A 26,382-nucleotide genomic window follows, 5' to 3' on the forward strand; every position below is an offset into this window, starting at 1 on the left:
GGCAGAGGACCATTTCTCTCAAGAGGACATACAGATGACCAACATATATGGAAAGATGCTTAACATCACAAATCATCAGAGAAACAAATTAAAACCACAGTGAGATATCACCTCACACCTGTCAGAATGGCTATCATTAATAAATCAGCAAGTAACAAGTGTTTGTGAGGATGTGGAGATAATGGAACCCTCCTACATTTTTGGGTACAATTGTAAATTAGAAACAGAATGGAGATTGCTCAAAAAATTAAAATTAGAGCTGTCATACAATGCAGCAATTCCACTTCTGGATATTTATCCAAAGAAACAATAACATTAATTTGAAAAGATATATGCTCCCCTATGTTCATTGCAGCATTATTAGCAATAGCCCAGATATGGAAGCAACCTAGATATCTATTAACAGATACATGAATAAAGAAGATCACACACACACACACACACACACACACACACACACACACACACACACACAGAGGGATATTATTCAGCAATAAAACAGAATGAAATGTTCCCATTTATAACAATGTGGATGGACACAGAAGGTATTATGCTAAGTGAAGTCGGAGAAAGACACATACCATATGATCTCACTGATATGTGGAATCTAAATAAAATAAACAAAACAAAACAAAAACAGACCCCTAGATATTGAGAAAAAGCTGACGGTCGCTAAAGGGGAAGAGGTGGGGGATGAACTTTAAACATCAAAATTTAAAAAGGAGTTATTGTGATAATGGTTGCATAATTACATAATAAAAATGTCAAAAAATTAAAAGTAAAAAAATAACATTTGGAATAACTTCAGAGGGGAATTGGGAAAGGGTGCTGGCACAACACAACATGTAGGAGGCCTTCAGAACTGCAGAATCTGTGTGTTCTTTTCTCATAAGATAAAGCACAGAGAAAAGAGAAAAAGTAACACCAACCAAGTCTCTTGTTCAAATACTCTTTGTTTAAAAGTACTGTGGCTTACTTTCTGTTTCTATCATAGAAATTAAATTGATTCTCTGTATCTCTATTTATATGAAGTATGCTAATTTTGTAAAAAAATTAGATATAACTTGTGACAGCCCTGTTGGTTAATCTGGGTGTTATAATAGTTATTTGTTCATTCATTCTTACAAAAACTCACATTTGATCATCTATTATGAGGCAGATACCATGTTATATGTCATAGAGATTACGGTCTAGTAAAGGCAATAGTCATTATACAAATATTAAGTGAATGAGTATATAATTATTATTGTGATTGGGACAATGAAGCAAATTTACAGGAACGCTATAAGAGGTATAAGGAGGGATCTAATTCAGAACGGAAGGTCAACTCTGAGATACTCACATATAATTTTAGACCTAAGGGATAAATCAGAATTAGCAAGATGAAGGAGTTAAACAAGATGGGAATAATAAAAAGAGTCAAAGTTGATTGAATGTTCCGGGCAGAAGGAAGAACAGATGCTAAGGCCCTGAACTGAAAAGGAAAAGCCAAATACAATGCAAAATATTCACATTATTATATTGTTGAAAACCAGCTGTCATATCAATTTTTCTCCTTCTTGAAAGTGATTGTATCTATACCATTTTTCATTGGACATGCTCAGGTAAAAATCAGTACGAATTTAAGTTACTTAAAAGCATATTTTAATGTTTCACAGTGTAATTTCTATTGTAACTATCACCAAGTCTTGTTATTTTAGAGACCTACTCTATTTTACAAATCATTTCACTGAATTTTCAATTGTATGTCTAACTGTAGATGGATTCTCACAGACAATGCAGTTGAGTTGAAAATCCTTTTAAAAATAGTGGGTAATCAGAAATAAATCCATGCCTATATGTTCATTTAATCTATGACAAAGGAAGGTAGAATTTATATTGGGGTAAAGACAATCTGTTTAATAAACTGTGCTGAGTAAACTGGACAGATACATGCAAAAATATGAAACTGGACTACCTTCTTATGCTATATATAAGAATAAACTCAAAATGGATTAAATACTTAAACGTAAGACCCAAAACCATAAAACTCCTAGAAGAAAATATAGGAAGTAATTTTGCAGACATTATCCTTAGTAATATTTTTTACTGATATATCCCCTTGGGCAAGGGAAGCAAAAGAAAAAATAAACATGTGGGACTACATGAAACTAAAAAGTTGTTTCACAGCAAAGGAAACCATCAACAAAACAAAGAGACATCCTACTGAATGGGAGAAGATATTTGCCAATGATATATCTAATAAGAGGTTAATATCCAAAAGTTATTAAAAAAACTCGTACAACTCAACACCAAAAAACCAAAGAGCCCAATTAAAACATGGGCAGAGGACATAAAGAGACATTTCTCTAAAGAGCACATTCAGATGGCCAATAGACATACGAAAAGATGCTCAATGTCACTAATCATTAGAGAAATGCAAATAAAAACCACAATGAGTTAGCACCTCACTCCTGTCAGAATGGCTATCATCAGCAAGACAAATAGTAACAAGTGTTGGAGAGGATATGGAGAAAAGGGAACCCTTGTGCACTGCTGGTGGGTGGGATTGCAGATTGGTGCAGCCACTTGGAAAGTACTATGGAGGTTCCTCAAAAAATTAAAAACAGAACTACTTTATGATCCAGAAATTCCACTCCTGGGTATTTATCCAAAGAAATCCAAAACATTAATTCGAAAAAAACAAATATGCACCCTTATGTTTATTGCAATGGTATTCACAATAGCCAAGATATGGAAACCAAAATTCCCATCAATAAGACGACTGGATAAAGAAACTGTGGTATATTCATACAATGGAGTATTACTCAGCCATAAAAAAGAATCAAGTCTTATCATTTGCAGCAACATGGATGGACCTAGAGAATATTATGCTAAGTGAAATAAGTCAGACTGAGAAAGACAAATACCATATGATCTCACTTACATGTGGAATCTAAAGAACAGAATAAATGAGCCAACAAAACAGAAACAGACTCAGAGATGTAGAGAAAAAACTAATGGTTGCTAGATTGGAGGGGGATGGGGTTGGGGGTGAAGGTGAAGGGATTAGAAAGCACAAATTGGTAGTCACAAAACAGTCATGGGGATGTGAAGTACAGTACGGGGAACATAATCAATAATGTTGTAAAGATCATGTAGGGTGCCAGATGGGCACTGGACTTATCAGGGGGTTCACATCATAGACTGTGTAGATGACTGATCATTGCACTATACACCTGAAGCTGAAGTAGAATAATATTGAATGTCAACTATAATTATACATATACATACATATATATGTGTGTGTGATATATATATATATACACATATATGTGTGTGTATATCTATATACACACACATATATATGTGTATATATATATGTGTGTATATATATATGTGTGTGTGTATATAAATATACACACACACATATATATGTGTGTATATATATCACACACACACACACACACACACACACACACTCATACACACACCGGGAGTGCCGAAAAAATGTATTCGCATGACTTGTATTCATCTTTTATTATTGGTATGTATTATTACAATTTTAATATAGTTTTTTTTTCCTTTCTTAAAATGTGTATACATTCTTTTGGCATCCTCTGTAGTCACTAGGTGTATAGTACAGCATAGGGAACATAGTCAACGGTATTATAACAGCTATGTATGGTGTCAGAGGGGTAGTAGACTAGGGGGGGTTATCACTTTGTGAATGGTTTAAATGTCTAACTATTATGTTGCTTTGTACACCTGAAACTAATAACAAATATAAAAATAAGTAAAAAAATAAAAATAGTTGATAACCGCTCCAAGACTTAATCTGAAGCACTTAACTCTTCAACGAAGGTATGGACATTTGGATGAGACCCTCTATAAAAATAAACTGGGTATTTTTCGTTCATACTAACCAATGTAAGTTTAAGTACCATGCTACTGGTACTTAAGGCCTCTTACCAAGCAACTTAAAGGATTTAAGATAGCAATCAATTATTAAATTACAAAATACTATTCTACACATATATACTAACAACACTTAATTATCACATTATGTTTCGCCATTTCATGTTGAATGGATAATATAGAGAATAGCTGTAGCACAATCTAATTCACAGGCCAAGTAAGAGACAAAGAGGGTTCATAGAGAAATTTAATGATATTTCTCAATTTCCTAAGAATATCTAGCTCTAGCAAGTGTATGTAATATGATATCCTTCCTTCTCAATAAAACTCAAGCATGAACACATTTTATTCTAGTTGTTAGCATGACTGTTTTGAAGGAGGAACTATCACTCTTATCTTGACTGGGATCAACATGATAGAAAACCATGATGTGCTGAAGCCATTCTCCTCATGTGAATTCCCTCTAGTACAGTTGTGTCATGGAACATTTGTCATTCTAGGGAAAAGGTGCAAAATTTGAAATGCTGCCTCCTCTTCCTTCCTTCTACAGAATTGTCAAATGACAAGATATCAGTCTCTACCATCTTAAGGATGATACCAGAAAGCTTGTATCAGCAAAAAAATATTGCAGATGCACAAGATAAAATAGAAAAGAATGAATATAAGAGGGTAGAAGCTCTAAGTGTAAATTTTAGCTAAGTGTTTGTTTTAGAGAAACAAGTACTTCACCCTCTTAATATACTAATACATTTTGGATTTTATATTCAGAGAAACAAATGTTGTAATTGTTTAGCTTTTATGCTAATGAAGTAAAATGCTTTTTTTTTAAGCAAACATTTTAAAAAGAAATATTGAATGTATTGGGGTGACACTGGTTAGTAAAATTACAGGTTTCAAGTGTAGCATTCTGTAACACATCACCTATATATTGCATACTGTGTTCACCACCCAGTCAGTTCTCCTTCCATCACCATATATTTGATCCCCTTTACCTTCTTCTACCACCCTCCACCCCCTTCCCTTCTTATTTTAGAATGGTTTTAGATTTACAGAAAAGTTGCAAGTATAATAGAGAATAGCTGTATCCTCTGCACCCAGTTTCCCTTACTGCTAATATCTTACATTAATGTCGAACATTTGCCACAACTAATAAGCCAATATGGACACATTAATATTAAGTCCATTCTTTATAACCAAATTTCCTTAGCTTTTAGCTAATGTCCTTTTTCTGTCCAAGGAATCCATCAAGGGTACCACATTACATTTAGTCACCATGTTGCTTAGGCTCCTCTAGACCGGCAGTTTGTCAGAATTTCCTTGGTTTTGATGATTTTACTGTTTTGAGAAACACTGATCAGGTATTTATTTTTTAGAATGCTGTTCAATTTAGGTTTGTCTGATGTTTTTCTCATGGTTAGAGTTAGGTTGTAAGTTCTTGGGAGGAAGAAAACAGGTCAAGTACCATTCTCTTTACATCATATTAAGAGTACAAACTAAGGTGACTTATCACTGATGTTAACGTCGATCACTTGACTTAGGCAATGCTTGTCAGCTTTCTCCACTGTAAGATGACCCTCCCGTTCCATACTGTACTCTTTGGAAGGAAGTCACTATGTGCAGGCCATACTTAAGGAGTGGGGACTTATGTTCCACCTCCTTGATGGATGAATATCTACAAAGATTATTTGAAATTCATGTGTATCAGAGACTTGTCAATTCATCTGTATTACTTTATTATTTCAATCATTTATTAGTATCAGTATGGATCATGAATATTGATTTTATACTTTAGGTAATATTTTAATACTACTTTATTGTGTTGCTAAAATTGTTCCAATTTTAGACTTTGGGAGCTCTTTTAGTTGACTTTTAAGTCCCTTTGACATACCACCATCATTTTGTTTCTTAAGCACTTACTTTCTAACTCTACAAGATGCCCCAGGATCATTTTGTATGTCCCCTCCATTAGCCCTAGAGTCCTACTGGGGAATCACTGCTTCTAGGCCCTCTTAGCAGACAGGGCTAGGAAATATATGAAATTATTCTCATTTATTCACTCATATATCAAGTTTGAACTAAGTAGCTGACACTTGGATGACAAATATACATTATTTAGAGATGGTATGCAGACCATTGTGTTGACTATAATGTGACATCTAGGTGACGTGACTGACTCATCATCAACAAAGTCCATGTTATGGTTATTTCTTGAGTAATAGGAAAGGATATCTCCTGCATACATTTCTGAAACTGTGTGAAAAGTCTAAGAGTATAGTATAAATAAAAGAGCAAAGGCCCTCAGAAGAGCAAGCCTTGCCCCTTAAGCACTTTGTTCTAGTCAAGAAGCCATAAACAAAATGCTATTGTTTATAGTGCCAGTGTCAATATTTTAAGAAACTGTCTGTAGAAATCCATTACAGGGAACCCCCACATAACACGGTTATTAAGTTCCTTAAAAATACAGTGTTATGCGAATCCATGTTAAATGAAACAAAGAACTAGTACAAAAAAAAGGATAAGGTTCCAAACAATTAAAAAAAACATACTCTTATATTTTTATAATTCAGAGAAATATCTTTACTAAGGCAATTTTCATCAAAAGTATAACATATTAATATGTAGTAAATAATGTTTTCTTTATCATCACTACCAAGCACCATTACCCGAGGGTGTTTTCTCTTTGACAAGGTATCTTCATCCGTTGAACTTTCTTCAGCATTATCTTGACTTCTATTCTGCAATTTTTGCAAAAAAAAAATCTGTTATTTTAGATTGCTTGCTTTTAGCTGAGAGATCTTTATAAATTTCGTTATATGGTGCTAAGCACTCGTGAAATTCTCTCTTAAACTTTGTGCTTCTTTCGGTGGAAGGATCTTCATTTAGGAAATTCTGCAGTAAAATCTGATACGACATCCAGGCTTGAGTGAAAAATTTCAAATGAGAAATCTTTTGCTCTTAAAAGCTTGTATTACGTTTCAAGTTGTTCAGGGATTTCCCTAATTTTGAATGAGATATTTTTTGCTCTTAAAAGCTCTTATTACACTCCATGTTGTTCAGGAAATTTCTCTAATTCTCAAACCATGTTAGAGTGAAACCCTGTTCTAGGATGCCGTTGTACGAGGGTTTTCCCCAATTCTTGAACTGTGTTAGAGTGAAACCGTGTTATAGAAGTGCTGTGTTATATGGGGGTTACCTGTACATACATACGAGGTCAGACAATTAAGTTCATGAACTCATCCTAGAAAAAGCGCTACATATCTCATTGCTGAATATCACCATGGTCACCTTCGAATTATTCCCCTTGGGAAGCTATGCACTGATGCCAGTGCCTAGTCCACCCTTCAAAGCAATTTTGGAACTCTTTTTCTGGAATGGCCATCAGAGCTGTCATCGTATTACCCTTGATGTCCTGAATGTCATCAAAATGTCTTCCTTTCAATATTTCCTTTCTCTTCGGGTAAAGAAAGAAGTTACTGGGGGCCAGATCAGGAGAGTAGGGAGGGTGTTCCAATACAGTTATTTGTTTACTGGCTAAAAACTCCCTCACAGACAGTGCCGTGTGAGCGAGTGCATTGTCATGATACAAGAGCCACGAATCGTTGGAGAAAAGTTCAGGTCGTCTAACCTTTTCACAGTCTTTTCAGCACGTCCAAATAGTCAACTTGGTTAACTGTTTGTCCATTTGGTATAAACTCATAATGAATAATCCCTCTGATATCATAAAAAGGTTAGCAACATCTTTTTGACTCTTGATTTGGACTGATGGAACTTTTTTGGTCGTGAAGAATTGGCTGACTTCCATTGTGCTCTTTGATGTTTTATTTCAAGGTCATATTGGTACACCCATATTTCATCACCAGTGATAACATGGCCCAAAACATCATCTTGCCTCTCCAAAAGGTCTTAGCAAATTTCAGCTCTCCTTTGCTTTTGTTCATCGGTGAGCTCCTTCAGGACCATTTCTACACACAGCTTTTTCAGGCCAAGATTTTTAGTTAAGATTTTCCTGTCTTTCTGACGATGTTTACGTGGGTCTTCTATGCTTCTCACAGTCAGCCAACGATTTGAACGCACAATTCGACGAATTTTTGCAATGTTTTCATCAGTTCTGCTTGTTACTGGTGGCCCCGACCTCTCTACATCGGTGACGCGTTTTCTCCCCTCAGGAAAATATTTAATCCATTGGTGCACTGTTGTTTTATTTATGGCATTATCCCCATAAACTTGGACTAACATGTCCCTGATCTCACTTCCACTCTTGCCAAGTTTAATAAGAAATTTAATGTTTGTTCATTACCGTAATTCAAGCTCAGACATTCTCGCAACGGCACACAAGAACACGCAACAACAATAAAGAACACCACTCAGCAAGACACCGCCACACATCAACATGAACACAGCTATGAGACACTGATATACCAAGGTTATGAAACCTTACTGAGTTTGTACAGTGCTGCCCATGTAAGCACAGGGTGGCAAGATCGCAAACTTAATTGACAGACATTGTACACACCAAATTCAACTAAGTGTTTGCCAAGAAGGAACTTACTTTGTTAGTGCAATTGGTAAGTTTTGGATACTCACTAGTGACTTTTTTGACTTTTGCATGACAACAGATTTCAACCTATAATGAATGTTTAGATGTGGTAAGATGAAGCAATAAATGATGTAAACAAAATGTCTTAGGAGCATTGAAAATTCCTGTTCCACTATTCAAGGGGCCATCTTACATGAACCAAAGCTAACTGAATTCTACTTTCTTTCCATCTGTGTGACATAATTCCTACGAAACTACACTGCAAAAATAAGGTGCCACGTGTCTTCTTTTCATTGTCCCAGTTTCTATTTAACAAATGTCTCATGATATGAATTTTGTAGGAACCCTTGACAAGATTCTTCAAGTCACAAAGCTTGGTAAGTCAATGTTTTTTACTGAGCATCTAAAATCAATTTCATTCACATCTGACCAGGACATAAAGGGAATATAATTCATATATTAGACTTTCAAAGTGAGATAGAACTCCACCTTCCATTGATTCTTTATAATTTTATCTACATGTTAGTGTTAAAAGTGACGTATTTTATATTAGAGGATCATGAGATGCATCTTGAAGCATTTCGCTATGTATCTGAATTGATTTGTAGTCTAAAATCTGACAACTTTTCCCTAGGATCTAACAGTGCTAGGATACATGTGCCATCTCTTCTAACAACTGTGAAAAGATAAGGCCCTAAACATAGGAAGCAAAATACCAGGGGGGCTCTTTAATATTTTCCCAGAGAACACAGTTTAAAACACGTCTATTTATAAATGGCTTTAAACAGCCTTACTTGATTTAACATATATCAATGCTTCAATCACCCTCTTCTGTACCCTGCCACTCCACATGAAGTTTTTCATGTATTTCTAAAAACAGAACAGAGAATTTGATGTAATGTATGTATATTTGAATATACTGGCTATGAAATAGCTAAAAGTATCAGTTATTTCTTGAAACTCCGTACATTTGCATGTCACATCTCTTCTCACATTAGAAATGCCCACATATGCATACAAGGTGTGATCAAACAATACAGTGAATGTTTAAATAAAAAAATATTACAGTAAAAGATACATTGCCATTAATCCCCCTCAAAATGTTCCCCCACACTTCAAACACACTTATAAATCATTCTTACCACTTTCTGAAGCAAGTCTGGAAGTCTCCTTGCGTGAGTGTCTTTAGTCGCACTGTTATGGTTGCCTTGATGTCCTGAATCAATCTAAAATGTTTACTTTTCATGGTCATTTTGACTTTGGGGAAGAGCCAGAAGTCACACGGTGCCAGATCCAGTGAATAAGGTCGATAAGGACACACTGTAATGTTTTTATTTGACAGAAATGCTGTACCAGAAGCAATGTGTGACACGGAGCCTTTCCCGTTGTGATCACAAAATACGGTGAATGCTGCTGTCGAGTGCCATCCAACGGAAAGGCAGGGATCTTCAACATGGTAAGTGGCACCTTGAACCTTAGTAACAGTGTGTGATAAGTTTCAACTTGTTCGGTGCAGTCGGTTGGGTGTCAGCTACAGTTGAGGGAAGGTGTGTCTTACAGTGTGCCATAAATCGTCCTCCATCATGACAATGCTCCATGTCACACATTGCTTCTGGTATATGGTAATTTCTGTCAAATAAAAGCATTATGGTGTGTCCTCATCCACCTTATTTACTGGATCTGGCACTGTGCGATTTCTGGCTCTTCCCCAAAGTCAAAATGACCATGAAATGTAAATATTTTGAATCAATTCAGGACATCGAGGAAGCCATGACAACACAACTAAAGACCCTCAAGAAAGAGGACTTCCAGAACTGCTTCAGAAAGTGGCAAAAATGATGGGATAAGTGTGTTCGAAGTGAGGGGGAGTATTTTGACTGGGATTAATGGCAGTGTGTCTTTTACTGTTAACAGTTTTTTTTATTTATTTAAACATTCACCGTAGCTTTTGATCACACCTCGTACTTCCTAAAAATTCAAAGGCCAGAGTACATAGACTTATTTGTTACAATAATTATAGACGCTTATTGGAAATAATAGTAAGGTGTGCTCAGAAGCATCACTATCTGAAAATCTGTATTACCATTACTTTATTATGCTGATATCAAAGGGGACTACATATCCATGACTGGCCTGATCTGAAAAAAACATGTGGAAGAGATGACTCAGAATTCATCCTGAGTGGGAGAAAAAACAATTCTCAATTATAGGAAGAACACTGAGGAAGAGTTGGTTTGATGAAGGCAGATAAAGTATCTTAGGAAAATTCAGTAGGCAGGCTTTATCAACTTCACTGATGCAGCAAATCATTATTAGAGTTCATTATCATTAGAGTTGAAGGACCAGCTTCCCCCATTTATTTGCTGAGTGCTCTCAGACAAATTGTATAACTTCTCTGTGTCTCCGTTCTCATATCTGAAAGTTGAATTGATGTATGATCAGTCTCTTTTACAATCTCACCCTCTACCCAGGTTCAAATGAAATGCTCTTTGGCCATGGTTTGACAACTATAAAAATAAATGTAAAGACTTGATATTCCTATGACTATTATCATGAATCACATAATAATGATTACAACTATTCAGTATTCATCTTGAACAGATACTGTTCCAAGTGGTTTACACAAATTACCTAATTTAATGCTCACAACTCCATGAAGTAGGTATTATTATTTTCCCCATTTGAGAGATGAGGAAATTCAGTCTCAGGAAGGTTAAGTAATTTGTGCAAGGTCTCATAGGTAGGAGGTACTAGAGCCAAGATTGGATCCCTAGCAGCCTGATGTAAAGCCTGCAATATTAAAGAATGTTGGAGCATGAAAAGTAGCTGCAAATTCTGGCTAAGGGTTCTAATGAAAATAAGATGGCTATTTGTAACTGTACATGTATCCTTCAAGTTCAGAAGGTCACAGGACAAATGCTCCCCTGAAAGGGCAGAAGAGAGTCTAATGTTAATACAATTTAAATCAGTTGATAACATGAGTTTCCATAAATTGAAGCAGGTGTTCCACTAATTTGTCCAATCAATCTAAAGTTTTCGGATACATGAAGCATAAATCTCTCTTTGGGTAGGAGTGGAGACGGAAGTCTAGCTTAAACTAGTCAATGCATTTGTCTGCATTACATTCTGGCTATATACAACTAAATTTTATGATAATGAAGATGGTTTTGGAAAATTTAAATGTACAAAAAACTTGAAAACACCGTTTATTATTCTGAACTTCTTTCCTTATCCAACCTGATTACCAGAGCTGTTGAAATGGAGTGATTTAGGTGTTTCCTCCTCTCTTCACACCTGCCAAGTTTGGGGATGCTTAAGGAACAGTATTAACTACAATCAGCAAAAAGGATATGGGGACTGTCCAAATTGGCCTGGATAATCTATAAACTCTGCTAAGAGTTTCTTCCTTTTTTTATATTTCAGATTCCTTACTACCTATCTCTGTTCCTTCACATGGCTGTATGTTTCTGCCATTTATACGTGTAAATTGTCATTGTAATTTCCTTTTCCCTCACTGGATTGCAGATCCTAAAGGGTAAAGGCTATATCTATATAACATTATACAGACTCTCATGCTATAGCCATTGCTTTGGCATATGTTCTGAGTCACAGAATTTGCTAACCTGACCCTCAAAAACGTGCCATATCCGTTATTTTTACCTATGTATCATAACATTGCCAGTAGCAGTTGCCATACAGTACTCAGGAATATGGAAAAGTTCCACATTAGGAAGTCAGCTGTTTTCACCTAGACTCCCCGGGATCTTTTTAACTCTGACACTGACATAATCTGCCTATATAATTGCCTGAATCAGGAATCTGAAGCTCCTAGTGTATTTGTTTGATTTACTCCAAACTCAGTAATTTTAGGTATCTGTTTTTTTCTATGCTTCCATTGAGTCAATTCTAAAATGAAATCCCTCAACAGCCTTGAATAGGACCATACACCTTATTTATGCAATCCCTTACGTTTTCTGATAAGCGGCCTTATCAAAACTTTGTAATCTATTTGGCTTAATCTATTCCAAAACATTTGAGCATGAAATTCCTAATCATGGAAGTAAATTTGATATTCTGTAAATTAGAGGAATACCTAAAATGTTTACGGCATGCTGAAATGGAAGAAAACATGTTTTTCATCACTCTGAACTACTGGCTTAGAAAATATTAGAAAATAAATCACGGTTCTACAATTTAAAATGGAAAAGGTGTCTTAAACTAAGGTTGAATCTATATGGCATAAAATATATAATCTGAATGTAGGTGATTCACTTATTCACTCAACAAATGTTTATTGAGATACTACTATGAGCCAGGCACTAGTATTGAACAATACAGATAAAGTCCATGACTTCATGAGGCTTACATTTTCGAGGAGGGAGATAATTAACAAATGGGCTTTATTTCAAATATGTCAGGATGAACTAACCAAGACTTTAATAGAAAGTACTAGGTGGGGGGTAGCTAGAGGAAAAAGTTAAATGACATAATGAAAAGACGTGCAGCTAAATCCAGAATGTGGGACATTCTAAAAATCAAACAGCTGGTCTTTTCTAAAATTGCACCGGGGGAAATGAAAACTGTTCTAGAAGAAAGATTTAAAGAGACATAATTAAATGCCAAGTGTGAATCTTGATTTTATCCTGGTTCAATAAAAAATTGGTATACGACATTTCTTTCTGGAGTGATGGAAATGTTCTAAAATTAGATTATGGTTGCATAACTTTTGTAAATTTGCAGTAAATCATTGAAGCTTGCATTTAAAAGGAAATTATTCTCTAAATAAGACTGTTAAAAAAGATTTTGAGGTGACATCTAGGGATATCTAATATTGATGGGTATTAGAAACTATCAAGGAATTATTTTAACTACCTTAAATATGATAATATTGAGATTATGGAAGAGAATGTCCTTATTTTTAAGAGATGCATGCTGAGATATGTGCATATGTAGTATCATGAAGTGTGTAATTTACTTTCGAATTGTGCATCAAAACAGAGAAAGCGAATGCAACAAATTGATAAAAGTTCTTGACTCTACATTGTGGGTATATAGATATTCACTGCAAAAGGTTTTCATGTTTTCTATGAGCTTGAAAATGTCCTAATAAAAAGTTGGAGTACATATTAATTTTTGAGTGAGAGAAAAAACGAATACCATTGGAAACTATTAGTAAGGAGTGATTTGATCTTTTGTTTTAGGCCATCTTAACAAACAAATTAGATCTACTTACTGTATGATTTGATCAGCAAGACAGAAATCTCTCAATTGTTGAAAACTAAATAAACTAAGTTTATTGGGAAATAACGGATTATGAAGCTACAAAGAGACTTGGCCTCATGTCCCATCTGTAGCAATATAAATAGCAGTCATGCAATTCACCTTTCCATGCTGCTTCCTATCTGTTCCTTCTTTTACTTTTCAATTTTAGCTGGTTCACTTTTGTCCCTAATGCTCTTGGCATAAAAACCAAAGAACTTAACTAATTCTATGGGCTCTGACCTAAATAATCTGGTCACTGCTTATCTCTTCAACTTTACTTTCTGCCCCACTCAGCCTCCACCCTCTCTGAATTTCAAATTCCATGGCTTTTTTTCAGTATCTCAGATATGCCATTGTTCCCTCTACCTTTGCATGTACTATTACCCTCCCTAAGTGGAACTTGAATATCATTTATTTAGAAAAGTCTTTCTTTCTTTTTTCAGTTACACTGGACATTCAATATTATTTTATATTAGTTTCAGGTGTACAGCACAGTGGTTAGACATTTATACGATTTGTGCAGTGATCCCCCCTGATTAGTCTAGTACCCACCTGGCGCTATACATAGCTGTTGTAACATTTTTAACTATATTCTCTATGCTGTACTTTACATCCCTGTGACTATTCTGTAACTACCAATTTGTATTTCTTAATCCCTTCACCTTTTTCACCCAGCCCTGAAACTCCTCTCCCCTCCGGCAACCTTCAGTTTGTTCTCTGTATCTATGAATCTGTTTCTGTTTTGTTTGTTCCTTGATTTTGTTCTTTAGATATGTTAAGTAAGTCAGACTGAGAAAGACAAATACTATATGATCTCATTTATGTGTGGAATCTAAAGAAAGGCCTTTCTTGATGTCCTTGAAAAAGTCAGGTCTGACAATACGCTCTGAATGAACCTTGAACTTTTTCTTTTAATACTCATAGCAATTATAATTATCTAATTATTTGTATAATCACTTGTGTAATACAATTTCCCTCAACTACATTATGGGTTGTGTAAGGAAAGGATCTATGTGTATTGTGCTCACCACTGAAGCTCTCAAAAAAACATCAGTATACAAACGTGCTATTGTTTCTCTCAAAAACCACTTTTCAACCCCATATTCTTTACTACCTACTCCATTTCTCTGTTGTCCTCTTTAATCAAAACTCCTGGGAAGAGCTGTTTATAGAGTTTTCAACTCCTCTCTCCTTCCATTCTTTTTCTTTTTTAATTAAAGTTTATTGGGGTGACAATGGTTAGTAAAGTTACATAGGCTTTAGGTATATAATTTTATAATATATCATCTATATATCACACTGTGTTCACTACCCAGAGTCAGTTCTCCTTCCATCACCATATAAAGAAGATAAAGATGTGGTATATATATACACACAATGGAATACTATTCTGCCATAAGATGAAATAGCCATTTGTGAAAACATGGATGGATGCTGAGATTATTATGCGAAGTGAAATAAATCAGACAGAGTAAGTCGAGAACCATATGATTTCATTGATAATGTGGAATATAAGACTTCCATTCTCTTTTGATTCCACACCAATGGGGCTTTCACCTCAACCACTCCATGGGAACTTTTGTTGTCCAGGTCAGTAATGACCTCCATGTCACTAAATCTGATGATCAATTTGCATTATCTTTACTTCATCAATAAGCATCAATTGACAGGCTGGATCACTCCCTCCTTCTTGAAACACTTACCTCAAATGGCTTCCAGGATTACACACACTCTTGGTTTTTCTCTCACTTTCCCAACTGCGTTGTTCCAGTCTCCTTTTTAGGTTCTTTCACTTGACCAGAGATAAATGAGAAATCAGATAATATTTGTTAAAATCCTTGCATTAAGTTGGCAGTAAGTTTTAGGTTATAGAACTAGAACTTAAAGTAACCAAAAAAAAAAAATGTAACCAAATTTGAAGAGGTATGCTGACCAGAAAAAAAGGTTCTTTTATTCAGGCAAAGTAATAACCCTACTTAAAAGGTTACGTTAGCACTTTCTTACCATTACAGTTATTTATTCCATTGTAAATAACTACTATAAGTAACTACAGATTGCTCCCTGCTTTCACACTTTTCTTACCTATAATTGGTCACCCAATGTTTTATTCCTTCCTCATTGCCTATTGAAACTCCTTCTACCCTCAGTGGAATCACTGCTCTGAAACCCACTTTTTTTTTTGTATCAATACTTTCATTTCATCCACTGTAAAGCCATCAGATGCTTAAAAAGTTTTTAAAACATGAATCAGACTTTCGTTTTCAGAACTTAGCTTAGTTATGCTTGGGTGAGATCATTACACATTTAATATAGTCCTCCAAATGAGTAATGTATAACATAAAAGAATGGTTCCTTAGAGTCTGAAATTCTTCCGTTTTGAAATCTGTTCCCTTCCCATCTGTCTTCTTTGTTCAAGAAGTTTGTAGTCATTTTCAGAATCCACTCCAGAAACCAACTTTTTAATTTAGGTATCAGGCAAACCATTCAGAGCAAAAGATGCACGAAGAAAAACAACGCCAGGTCAACAAGGATAAAGAGTCAGAGGTGCAATCTGTAGGAGTGTTTTGGAAACGGGTGTGCAGCTGTACTTTGTGACTGCGCTGCTGCCTCGCAGCTTCACCTAAGCCTTGCAGCTCCTGGGACCATCCCAACCTGTCTTCCACTGCCACACCCACCTCCATCTCTCTTGCACCAGTTACCACGCTCCACAGTCTGAGCATCTGGAAACTCCATGAAACCAAATTTCTTTAAACAAAATTCTGCCCCAACACCAGGATTCTTATTTTATATTTCCATAGTGCTTTCAAATTTACAAAGTAAATTAACAAGAGAACTATATTGGGGTAAACTGTATGAAATAATTTAACAATCCAAAACAATCCAAGGAATAAGTTTATTTTCTGCCTTCCTTGGTGTACCTGCACTTTGATGACCAACCTAGACTGACCAACATAGACCTTTGTGATAGCAAAAACAGATATTACTCTAAGACAGTAACTCGAAGTGTGGTCCCAGGACCCATGGTGGGCTTCAAGATCCTTTCAGGGAGTCTGCAAACTTCTCCATTTTCCAACAACGTTATTTGTGTGAGGCCTGATTTTCTTCATATACTTCAACCAAAACATCAGATCACAACAGAATGGATGTAGAAGCAGCTATGAGAATTTAAACTAAGTCAGCATTAAAGATATTTTAAAATGTAAAATACTACATCTCTGCTCACTAAATATTTTTAATTTGGAAAATATAGTTACTTTTCATAAAATGTTATCTAGTTAAAATGTAATGGTCTTATTGGTATTTTCAAATATTTTAAACACTTCTCGGTTTTAGTTTTTATACTAAAACCTTTTCTCAGATATTATTCACCACATGAATAAATACTCGTTGGGGGTCCTCAGTAATTTGTAATATATAAAGGAATCCTGAAACCACAAAGTTTGAGAACTAGTTCTCTGGGAAAATGTTTCTCAAAGTGTGTCCACCAACCGTATGCATCAAAGCCATCTGTGATACCTGTTAAAAATATAGACTTTCAGACTCTGTAAAAGACCTACTAAATCATAACTTACGCAGTCATGAACTTATATTTTTACCACGGCCTTCAGATGACTCTTAATCGCACTAATGTTAGAATAATCTAACAAAAAAGTATAAAGACATTGGAGCCCCATGGGTTCACATCTTAGTTCCACCATTTCTTGGTTCTAATGGTCGCCTGTACCACCCTCAACTGATCCCTGGCTCTTACTTTCCCCTCCCCCCACATCTCCCGAATCCTCTTCCAATTGCACCCTCTCAATTAAATAGGTGCTCATTTCTGGAGAAAGATTGACAATTTCTACATAAGAGAAGTTTAGGGGTAGCAATCTGGTTCTTAGAGAACGTTAGGGACTTAAATTTTCACTTCCCTAGGAAGCACATTAGTTTCACTTCGTTTGATTTGTGGTGGCTATGGCAGACAGTGGAGATTGGGGAGGGGGGATAATATCGCCTAGGCCACTATTTGGCATCACCACTTACCTGTTTGCTTCTGCTTCTCAACAGGGACGGCCTCCTCAGAGGATTTTATTTTCTGTCCTTCGCCTCCAAGCGCATAACCCGTGAGGCTTGTAGCCATTTTGTATTCCCTTAGTCCCACCTCAAATCTATTATCCTTGAAAGGTGACTTCTACTTCCTCAGTGCTCTCTGGGATTTGCATGCACAGTGCTGACCAACTAGAGGCCTGGTACTGGTTATGATGTTATCAATTTAGCCAATTAACAGAAACCTAACACTAATTTATGAAATGTTGCTCAGTAGTGAATGAACACTTAAAGAACCACAGACTTATTTAAAGAGAGAGAAGTTCTCCACAGAACAGTGCTTCTCAAGGTATAGTCCAGTAACACTCACGATCAGAACTATATAAGGTGTTTTTTTTAAAAATGCAGATTTCTGTGCTCCATCCAAGACCAAGTGTATCAGAATATCTGGGAATGAGACCTAGAAATTTGTAATTTTAACAATTTCCTCAGATTATTATGGTATAAATTAAAGTCTGAACACCATTGCCATAGGAGAAATTTGAACAAGAAACAATACAAAGAATAGGAAAAATAAGCATATTCTGTATCAACCGCTCATTGTTTCATTGATTGCAAATGGATGGATAATGTCACCCACATTCCCTTCCATAGAGACTTTTTCCATGTATTCAGTATGTACTATTCTGTCAGTGTGCCTAGGATTAGGGAGTGTAATTCAAAGTAACTAAAATCAAAAATAACAAGTATAAATCAGAATGCCCATCTATTTGTTTATAATGGGAAATATTGCAAACACAGGGATGTTCAGTTTGATAACCAGTATACTGAATCTATTAAATAACACACATGCAAAACCAAATTATAATCAGAAATTACTATGATGAGGCTAGAATTATTTTAAAAAGGAGTCAGTAGATATTTTTAATGATTACTGCCTCAATTTTCATTTGATCTACCTACACGTCTCCAACACTGGACTGGGGACTCGTGTATTCCAATCTGCTAATTGGGGCACTCTCTTTCTTAGACATTGCTGGATACTTATAGCTAGCTCTCTGATTTTCCCTAATATAGTACTTTTCTTCCGGATAATTCAGTTTATCGTTAAATGATTAGATTTCACCTTTCCAATTTATGATCTCATTCTATTCATGACCTCCCTGCAACTCAGCCAAAATTTTGGGTGTTTTCAAACCAAATCATATACTTATAAGCAGTCTCTTGGGTTAATTTTACAGGTGGCTTACTTCCCTGTGGCTTTTAATTTTTCTTAATTTCAGTTTGAATTTCTGACCCCATTGTTCTGAATAAGCAATACATTTTTAAAGAGCTCTTAAGAATATTCAGTATGATATCTATACTGTACTATACTCTAATAGTAAAAGTTTCATGGCAGAAGTTTTACACTATAAGCATTAATTACATTATGGCAATTAGAGATTTTTTCAAAACTTTTTCCTGTGTTAAAAGACATTCCATAAAGATGGCAAATAAGTATGTGAAATGATGCTCAACATCATATTTCGTTAGGGAAATGCAAATTAAAACAGCAACAAGACACCACTACATACCTATTAGAATGGCCAACATGCAGAACACCGACAACATCAAATGTTGGCCAGGATGTAGAGCAACAGGAACTCTCATACATTGTTGGTGGGAATGCAAAAAGTGGTGGGTACATCCACTTTGGAAGACATTTTGATGGTTTCTTACAAAACTAAACATACTCTTACCATACGATCCAGCAATCATGTTCCTTGGTATATATCCAAAGGCGTTGAAAACCTATGTCCACACAAACACCTGCACATGGATGTTTATAGCAGCTTTATTCATAATTGCCAAAATTTGGAAGCAATCAAGATGTCCTTCAAAATGTGAATGAATAAATAAACTGTGGTGCATCCAAACTTTGGAATACTATGCAGCACTAAAAAGAAATGAGCTATCAAGCCTTGAAAAGACATGAAGGTAGCTTAAATGGATATTACTAAAGGGAAAAAGCCAATATGAAGAGACTATATACTGAATGATTCTAAATATATGACAAGGGGCATAAAGGGAGAATCTACGACCTTGTCTAACAAAAATATCAAAGCAAATCTTGAAATAAAAGTATATCTCAGTGACATTACACACACACACACAAGATTTTAGGAGGATCCTATAAATAATACAGATTTTTATGCAAATGCTGTATACCAGGTAGGCCCTACATATATACATACATATTTTTCTTAACTTTTTTCTCTGTCGAGTCCATCTTCCACAGTGGCAAGTCTAGTTACTTTCCTTAGAAAAACAAAACAAACCTGATTCAGTCATTCCCTAATCTTTATTTAATTAAATTTGAACTCCTTGGTTTGGCAGCAAGACCCTGGCCTCAACCTGCTTCTCCAACCTCACCTTCCCTTAACTCTCTTCCTCTTATTCTCTGCTCTTCCTCCATATATCACTAAGATCCCTGTGCTTCAGCCACAGAAAATTCCTTACTATTCCTCAACTATTCCAAGACCGTTCCCAACTCTTTGAGTTTAAACAAACATGTTTCCTTTGCCCACAATAACTTCCCTTTCATCTCTGACTTTTCACATCCTCCTAGTAGGAAATAATTTATTTCTTCCTTACATTTCCATGGCATGTTCATTCATCCATTCAACCAATATTTCCTGAGTGCTTACTATGTACCCAGCACTGTGCTAGAAACTGTTGGTAACATTACAATATACTCACGGTCCCTGACCACATCGATTATAGGAATGCTAATATTAAACAATCCACAAATAAGTACACAGTTAATGTTATATTAGTGCTATAAAAATGTGTAAGGTTTGATGGCAGCACATAAGCAGTACTTAGTCTACAGAATCAGGGAAGACCTCTCTTTAAAAGATAAATAGTCATTAGTCAGGTGAAGGGGATGGGAGTCTGCCCGAGGCAGAAAGAAAGCATATGTGAAGGTGCTGAGGTAGTAATGAGCTTGGCTCCTTCAAGAAACAATAGGCCACAGGGTGGCCGTTTCAATTCCCACGTGGGCCAGTGCGCTGTGCCCTCCACAACTAGATTGAAGACAACAAGCTGTTGCTGAGACTCCGGAGGGGCAGCCAGATGGCTCAGCTGGTTAGAGCATGAGCTCTCAACAACAAGGTTGCCGGTTCAATTCCCTCACGGGATGGTGGGCTGTGCCCCCTGCGACTAAGATTGAAAACGGCGACTGGACTTGGAGCTGAGCTGCGCCCTCCACAACTAGACTGAAAGACAACTACTTGGAGTCGATGGGACCTGGAGAAGCACACTGTCCCCCAATATTCCCCAATAACGTTAAAAAAATCCCTTTAATGTTTTTTTTTTAAAAAGAAACAATAAGCCAACATGACTGGAGAGTAATGACTAACGGTGGTGGTGGCACAGGATAATACTGGAGAAAAGGGCAAGAGGATGATCATGAAGGACACTGTAGGCAATATAAAATATTTTGAACTTTGTCCAAAAAGCCGTGGGAAGAGTTTTGAACAGAGGAGAGAGACATGCTCACATCTGCATTTTAGAAAAATCACTTTCAAAAAAAAAAGGAGAGAGAGAGAGAGAGCAAAGAAAAATCACTCTACTGTGTGGAAAATAAATCAGCAATAAGTATGACCAGATGCAGAAGGAATGTTAATCTAAGCGAGAGGTGACGGGTACTGGGACGAGCTGGGGGCTAGAATGCCATGGCTCTTGAACAACACCCTTACCCGAGCAGCATACTGTACAGCAGGTGTGGAGCCACTGAAAATTTTAAGCAGGGAAGCGATGTGATCATATTTTCATTTTTTTAACAAAAAAATGTAATGAAAATATCAAACTAAACCCAAATAAGTGTGATTCTTTTCTACGAAAACCTTGGAAATAGGGCACTATTTCACAACATTTCCCATTGTCCAGCTCTCTCTCTCTTTAAGGTGTAAGTTTCCTTTAAAATGATTATGTCTAGTAATTTTGCAAGTGGTAGTCCAGTTTTTGTGTCTTTGCTTTTCTCTTTACAACATGGGGCTAGGGTGTGAGGAGAGAGGAAAGGTACCCCTATTATGTCTAAAGTATCTCTTTTTAAAATAATTTTTTGTCCATACATTTCAATATTTTCATTGTTAAAAGACCACCTTGCCCCTTGTATGGAGAAATGATGTTAGTATGCTAAGAAAAAATACAGGGTTAGGTAGTAGTCCAGGTATGAGAGGATGGAACGGGATGGTGGCAGTAAATGAAGATGGTCTGGACTAGGATACTGGCACTAGAATAGGAGACAAATGGGCAGATATGAGACACTATTTCGCAGGTAGAAACAAGCGGATTCAATGACTGATTGGATATGGAGTAAGGGAGAAAAGGAATTGAGAATGAATACCAAGTGTCTGGAACCTGGAAGACAGAGGTTATCATTTATTGAGATGGGCTGCACTAGATTAGTAGTAAAGGGTGGGTGAGCAAATTTGCTTTTGGACATGTTAATTTTGAGATGTCTGTTAGACATCCAAGCAGAGATTCTGAATAGGCTGATGATTACACAGAATCTGAGTTGAAAAGTGATGCGCACTTGGCTGTCAATCTTGCATTTCAGTTAGTTTAGACTGATATTACATGGAGAATCTCTGTAGGGCAGCGATAATGATCTGTTATTACCTGTGGTATCAAATACGTAAGAGGTACTTAACATATCTGTTTGTTTCTTTGAATTTGTAGTCAATCACAGTCACTGTTTCATCACAACTCTAAATACAAAATTAATGCAATGCAAAAAATTATTCAGTAATCTATATGTTTTGTTATTTACAAGACAAGTGGTAATTTAGCATTTTTTTTTTGACTGAATTGGCATAGCTTCTATTACTGGGCTTTTGGAGTTAGCAGTGCCTAGAACACAAATTCTCACAAAAATACACTCATGGTATAATAGAACTTCTAGCTAAGGCTGGCTAAGGAGATCAGGAAATCTCCTCCCAAAGTACTATAAACCTACACAAAATTAACAAAAGCAACCATTTCAACACTTTGGAATTTGATCAAAACCATACATCCATCTAAGAGTTTATTCTTGAAAAATCACTGACCTTGGGGTACAAAGAGTAGGAAAGTGTGACATTAGGCTCTGGAACTGCTTCACACTCCACAACCCTCCTCCCCCAGTTCATTCAGCTCAGAGGTTCTGTAAGGATTTATACACTGAAAACCATAAAACATTGCTGAGAAAAATTAAAGAATAGCTAAATAAACAGAGAGATAGTCCTTGCCCTCAGATTGGAAGGCTCAATATTATCAAGATGGCCATTCTCCCCAAATCAATGGATAGACTAAATGTAACCCCTATCAAAATCCCAGCTGGCTTCTTTGCAGAAATTGACATTGACAAGGTGATCCTAAAATTTATATGGACCAGAATAGCAGAAACAAACTTGAAACAGTGGAACAAGATTGGAAGACTCACACTTCAATTTCAAAACTTAAGAAAGGCACACAGTTAATCAAGACAGTGTAGTATTGGCACAAAGATAGGCATATAGATATGTGGAACACAATTGAGACCGCAGAAATAAAATCTTACATTTATGGTCAATTTATTTCCCACAAAGGTACCAAGACAATTCAGTGGGGGAAAAGGATAGTCTTTTCAACAAATAATGCTGGGACAAGTGGATATCTATGTTAAAAAAGAAATAATGATAATAAAGAAATTAGACCCTTACTTTACACCATATACAAAAAATTAACTCACAATGGATCACAGACCCAAATTTAGGAGCTGAAACTACAAAACTTCTAGGAGAAAATATAGGTGAACATTTTCATGACATCAGGTAGGGCAGAGAGTTCTTAGACAGAATATTGAAAGCATAATCCAACCAAAATGATATATTGGACTTGATCAACTTTTACTTCTCAAAAATCACTAAAAGGAAAATAAAACTCCATGCCTCAGACTAGAAGAAAGTATTTGCAAATCATAGATCTTATAAATGGCTTGTATACAGAGTAGTTGAATAACTCTCACAAGTCAGTAATTACTAGGGAGAGAAAAAACTCAATTAAAAATGAGCAAATGATTTGAATAGACATTTCACCAAAGAAAATGTATAACTGGCTTAAAAAGGATACGAAAAGATATGCAACATCATTGGTCATTAGGGAAATGTAAATCAAAATCCCAACAAGAAATTAGTACATATCCATTCGAATGGCTATAATCAAAAAGGCAAATGATACTAAGTGTTAAGGAGGCTATGGAAAAGTGGATCACTTGTGTGCATTGCTGGTGGCGATGTAACAGGGTACAGCTATTTTGGAAAATATGTTGGCTGTTTCTTAACAAGTTAAACAAATGTACCATATAACAGCAATTTATTCCTAGGAATCTAAGCCTGAGAAATGCAAATTTATGTCCACACAGAGACATGTGTGTAAATATTCATAGTAGCATATGAATATTACCCATAATAGCAAAAGTAAAAAAAATCCAAATGTCTATCACGTAGTAAATAGATGAACAAAACGTGATATATCTATATAATAGATTGCTGTTAATCAATTAAAAGGAACAAGCTATTGATACATGCTACAACACGGATACCTCTCAAACTCATTATGCTCAATGAAAGAAGCTACACACAATGGACCACATACTGTATGATTCTACGTACTTATACGAAATGTACAGAAAAGGCAAATTTATAGAGATGGAAAACTGAAGAGTATTTGTTTAAGCCTAGGCGTGGGAGCAGGGATTAACTGCTAATGGGCACCGGAGGACTTTTTGGAATGATGGAAAAAATTTTAAAACTGAATTGTGTGTGGGGTGATAGTTGCACAACTCTATAAATTATTAATCATTGAATTATACAATCATAAAAGTGAATTTTGTAGTATGTATATTTCAAAAAATCTATTAAATATACACAGGGATATAATAAATGTAAGAATTTGGTGGGCTTCTTTTAAGACCCCTACTTAGCTTTCTTTAGGACTACTATATGTAGTAATTTTCATAATTTATCTGCACTGATACTCCTTACACACCAATGAATCACAAGCCTATATCTCTAGCCCTGACTGCTAAGCCTTTTTCCAGTTCTAATCTCATATATCCAGTTATTTGTCATACTACACCCTGCAAAAGTTAACCACCTCCTCATCTCCACCTCCTACCTCAATAAGCTTTCCTTCTCAATTTTCCCATAACTAACAGTGGCACTTATATCTATTCTGTATTTCTCATAACTTCAGTGTCGCCTTCAGTCTCGCTACTTTTATCCCCATAGTAAATTAGAAACTTAGTCAAACAAATTTTTCTCCAAAGCATCTCTTAAATTTGCCCTTTCCACTATCTAATCAAGCATCTTAGCAGGTCTTGCTGATTTTAGGTCCTTAAATACAGATGCTAAAGCAATCTACCTCAATCACTATTTTTCACATCACTACTGTCCTTGAAAACCTATAGTACCTTTAGCTATATATATATATATATATATATATATATATATATATATATATGTATGTATTTTTTTCTTGCAAGAAAAATTACCTGCTGAAAAAAATTTTACATAAAAAGCAACCGTGGAATATGCCATCTACATGTAAGCATAGTTAATACCTTGTTGATCATAATTTCATATATTTTAATGTGCATTTATCCCTTTTATTTAAAAAATTAAATTTATATACATAATATTTTATGACCTGTTTTCATGACTGAATAGTATATTTTGATCACCTTTCTAAGTCAAAAAATATTCATCACTGTGGACAGCAGATTAGTGTTCCTTTGTGTAGATGGACTTTATTTAAACAAACTATTGCTGTCCCTTGTTATATTAAATCTAAAATTATAAAATTCCCTTTCAAAGTCTTCTCCAACTCTATGTTCTCCAATACCATCTCTTATTCTTTTCCAACGTGAACCTTTCATCCCAGACAAGGCAATCTGTTTGTACCTCACATATATTAATATGTAGTGATTTCCTGCTTTTTATGTCTTTGTAAAGCCCTAGCACCAATATATAACATTTTCACATGATATTTTTTGCGTATTACTATAATTGTTCCTGGGGTGCTTCATGATTTGATTTTTTTCTCTCCTAAATTATACTATAAGCTACACCAAAGGCAACTTTCAAGGTTTTATTTTCTGTACCTTCAAAAGAATTACCACAGTGCTGAGTATACAGTAGGCAATCATTAAATGAATGTTGATTTAAATGAATAACTCACATTTCTTGCATTCATTTATTGTAAGTTTATGAGCGCCTACTAGGCGCATAACACTGGGTTAAGTGTCATCAAGGAAACAAAGAAATATATGATACATGGCATCTCTTCTCCAGCTGGGAGAAATAAATAAGGCACATGAAGGGTTAGATAATACAAGGCTGCCATTCAAAAAGGATTTCAAGAAGCAGTCCATGATTAAGAAAAAATGAGAAAAGAGAAAATGAGTGATTCAGGGATCAGAAAAAGAGCTAACTGAGCCTTAGTAGAGCTAAGCTGGCTATTAAGAAGTGAAAGACGCTGAGAGCATTTCAGGCAGGGAAAACGGACTAAGTGAGAAGGACAGAGATGAGAATTCAGGGTTTGTGCAGATAATTTGGAAGAAAATTAAATTTGAAAAGGTAGGTTGAGGCCAGAAA

General features: G+C 35.7%; 1 protein-coding gene across 1 annotated transcript in view; it reads right to left on the reverse strand.

The window, feature by feature from the left end:
* Positions 1-26,382, reverse strand: part of FAM133A (family with sequence similarity 133 member A) — a 50,428-nt gene that overhangs the window by 7,961 nt on the left and 16,085 nt on the right. Inside the window, exon 3 of the mRNA XM_033123779.1 lies at positions 15,400-15,488. The gene's annotated coding sequence lies outside the window, so the exon portion shown is untranslated. The remainder of the gene's footprint in view (positions 1-15,399; positions 15,489-26,382) is intronic.

Source organism: Rhinolophus ferrumequinum, chromosome X (genome assembly GCF_004115265.2).
Source record: "Rhinolophus ferrumequinum isolate MPI-CBG mRhiFer1 chromosome X, mRhiFer1_v1.p, whole genome shotgun sequence".
Lineage (NCBI taxonomy): Eukaryota > Metazoa > Chordata > Mammalia > Chiroptera > Rhinolophidae > Rhinolophus > Rhinolophus ferrumequinum.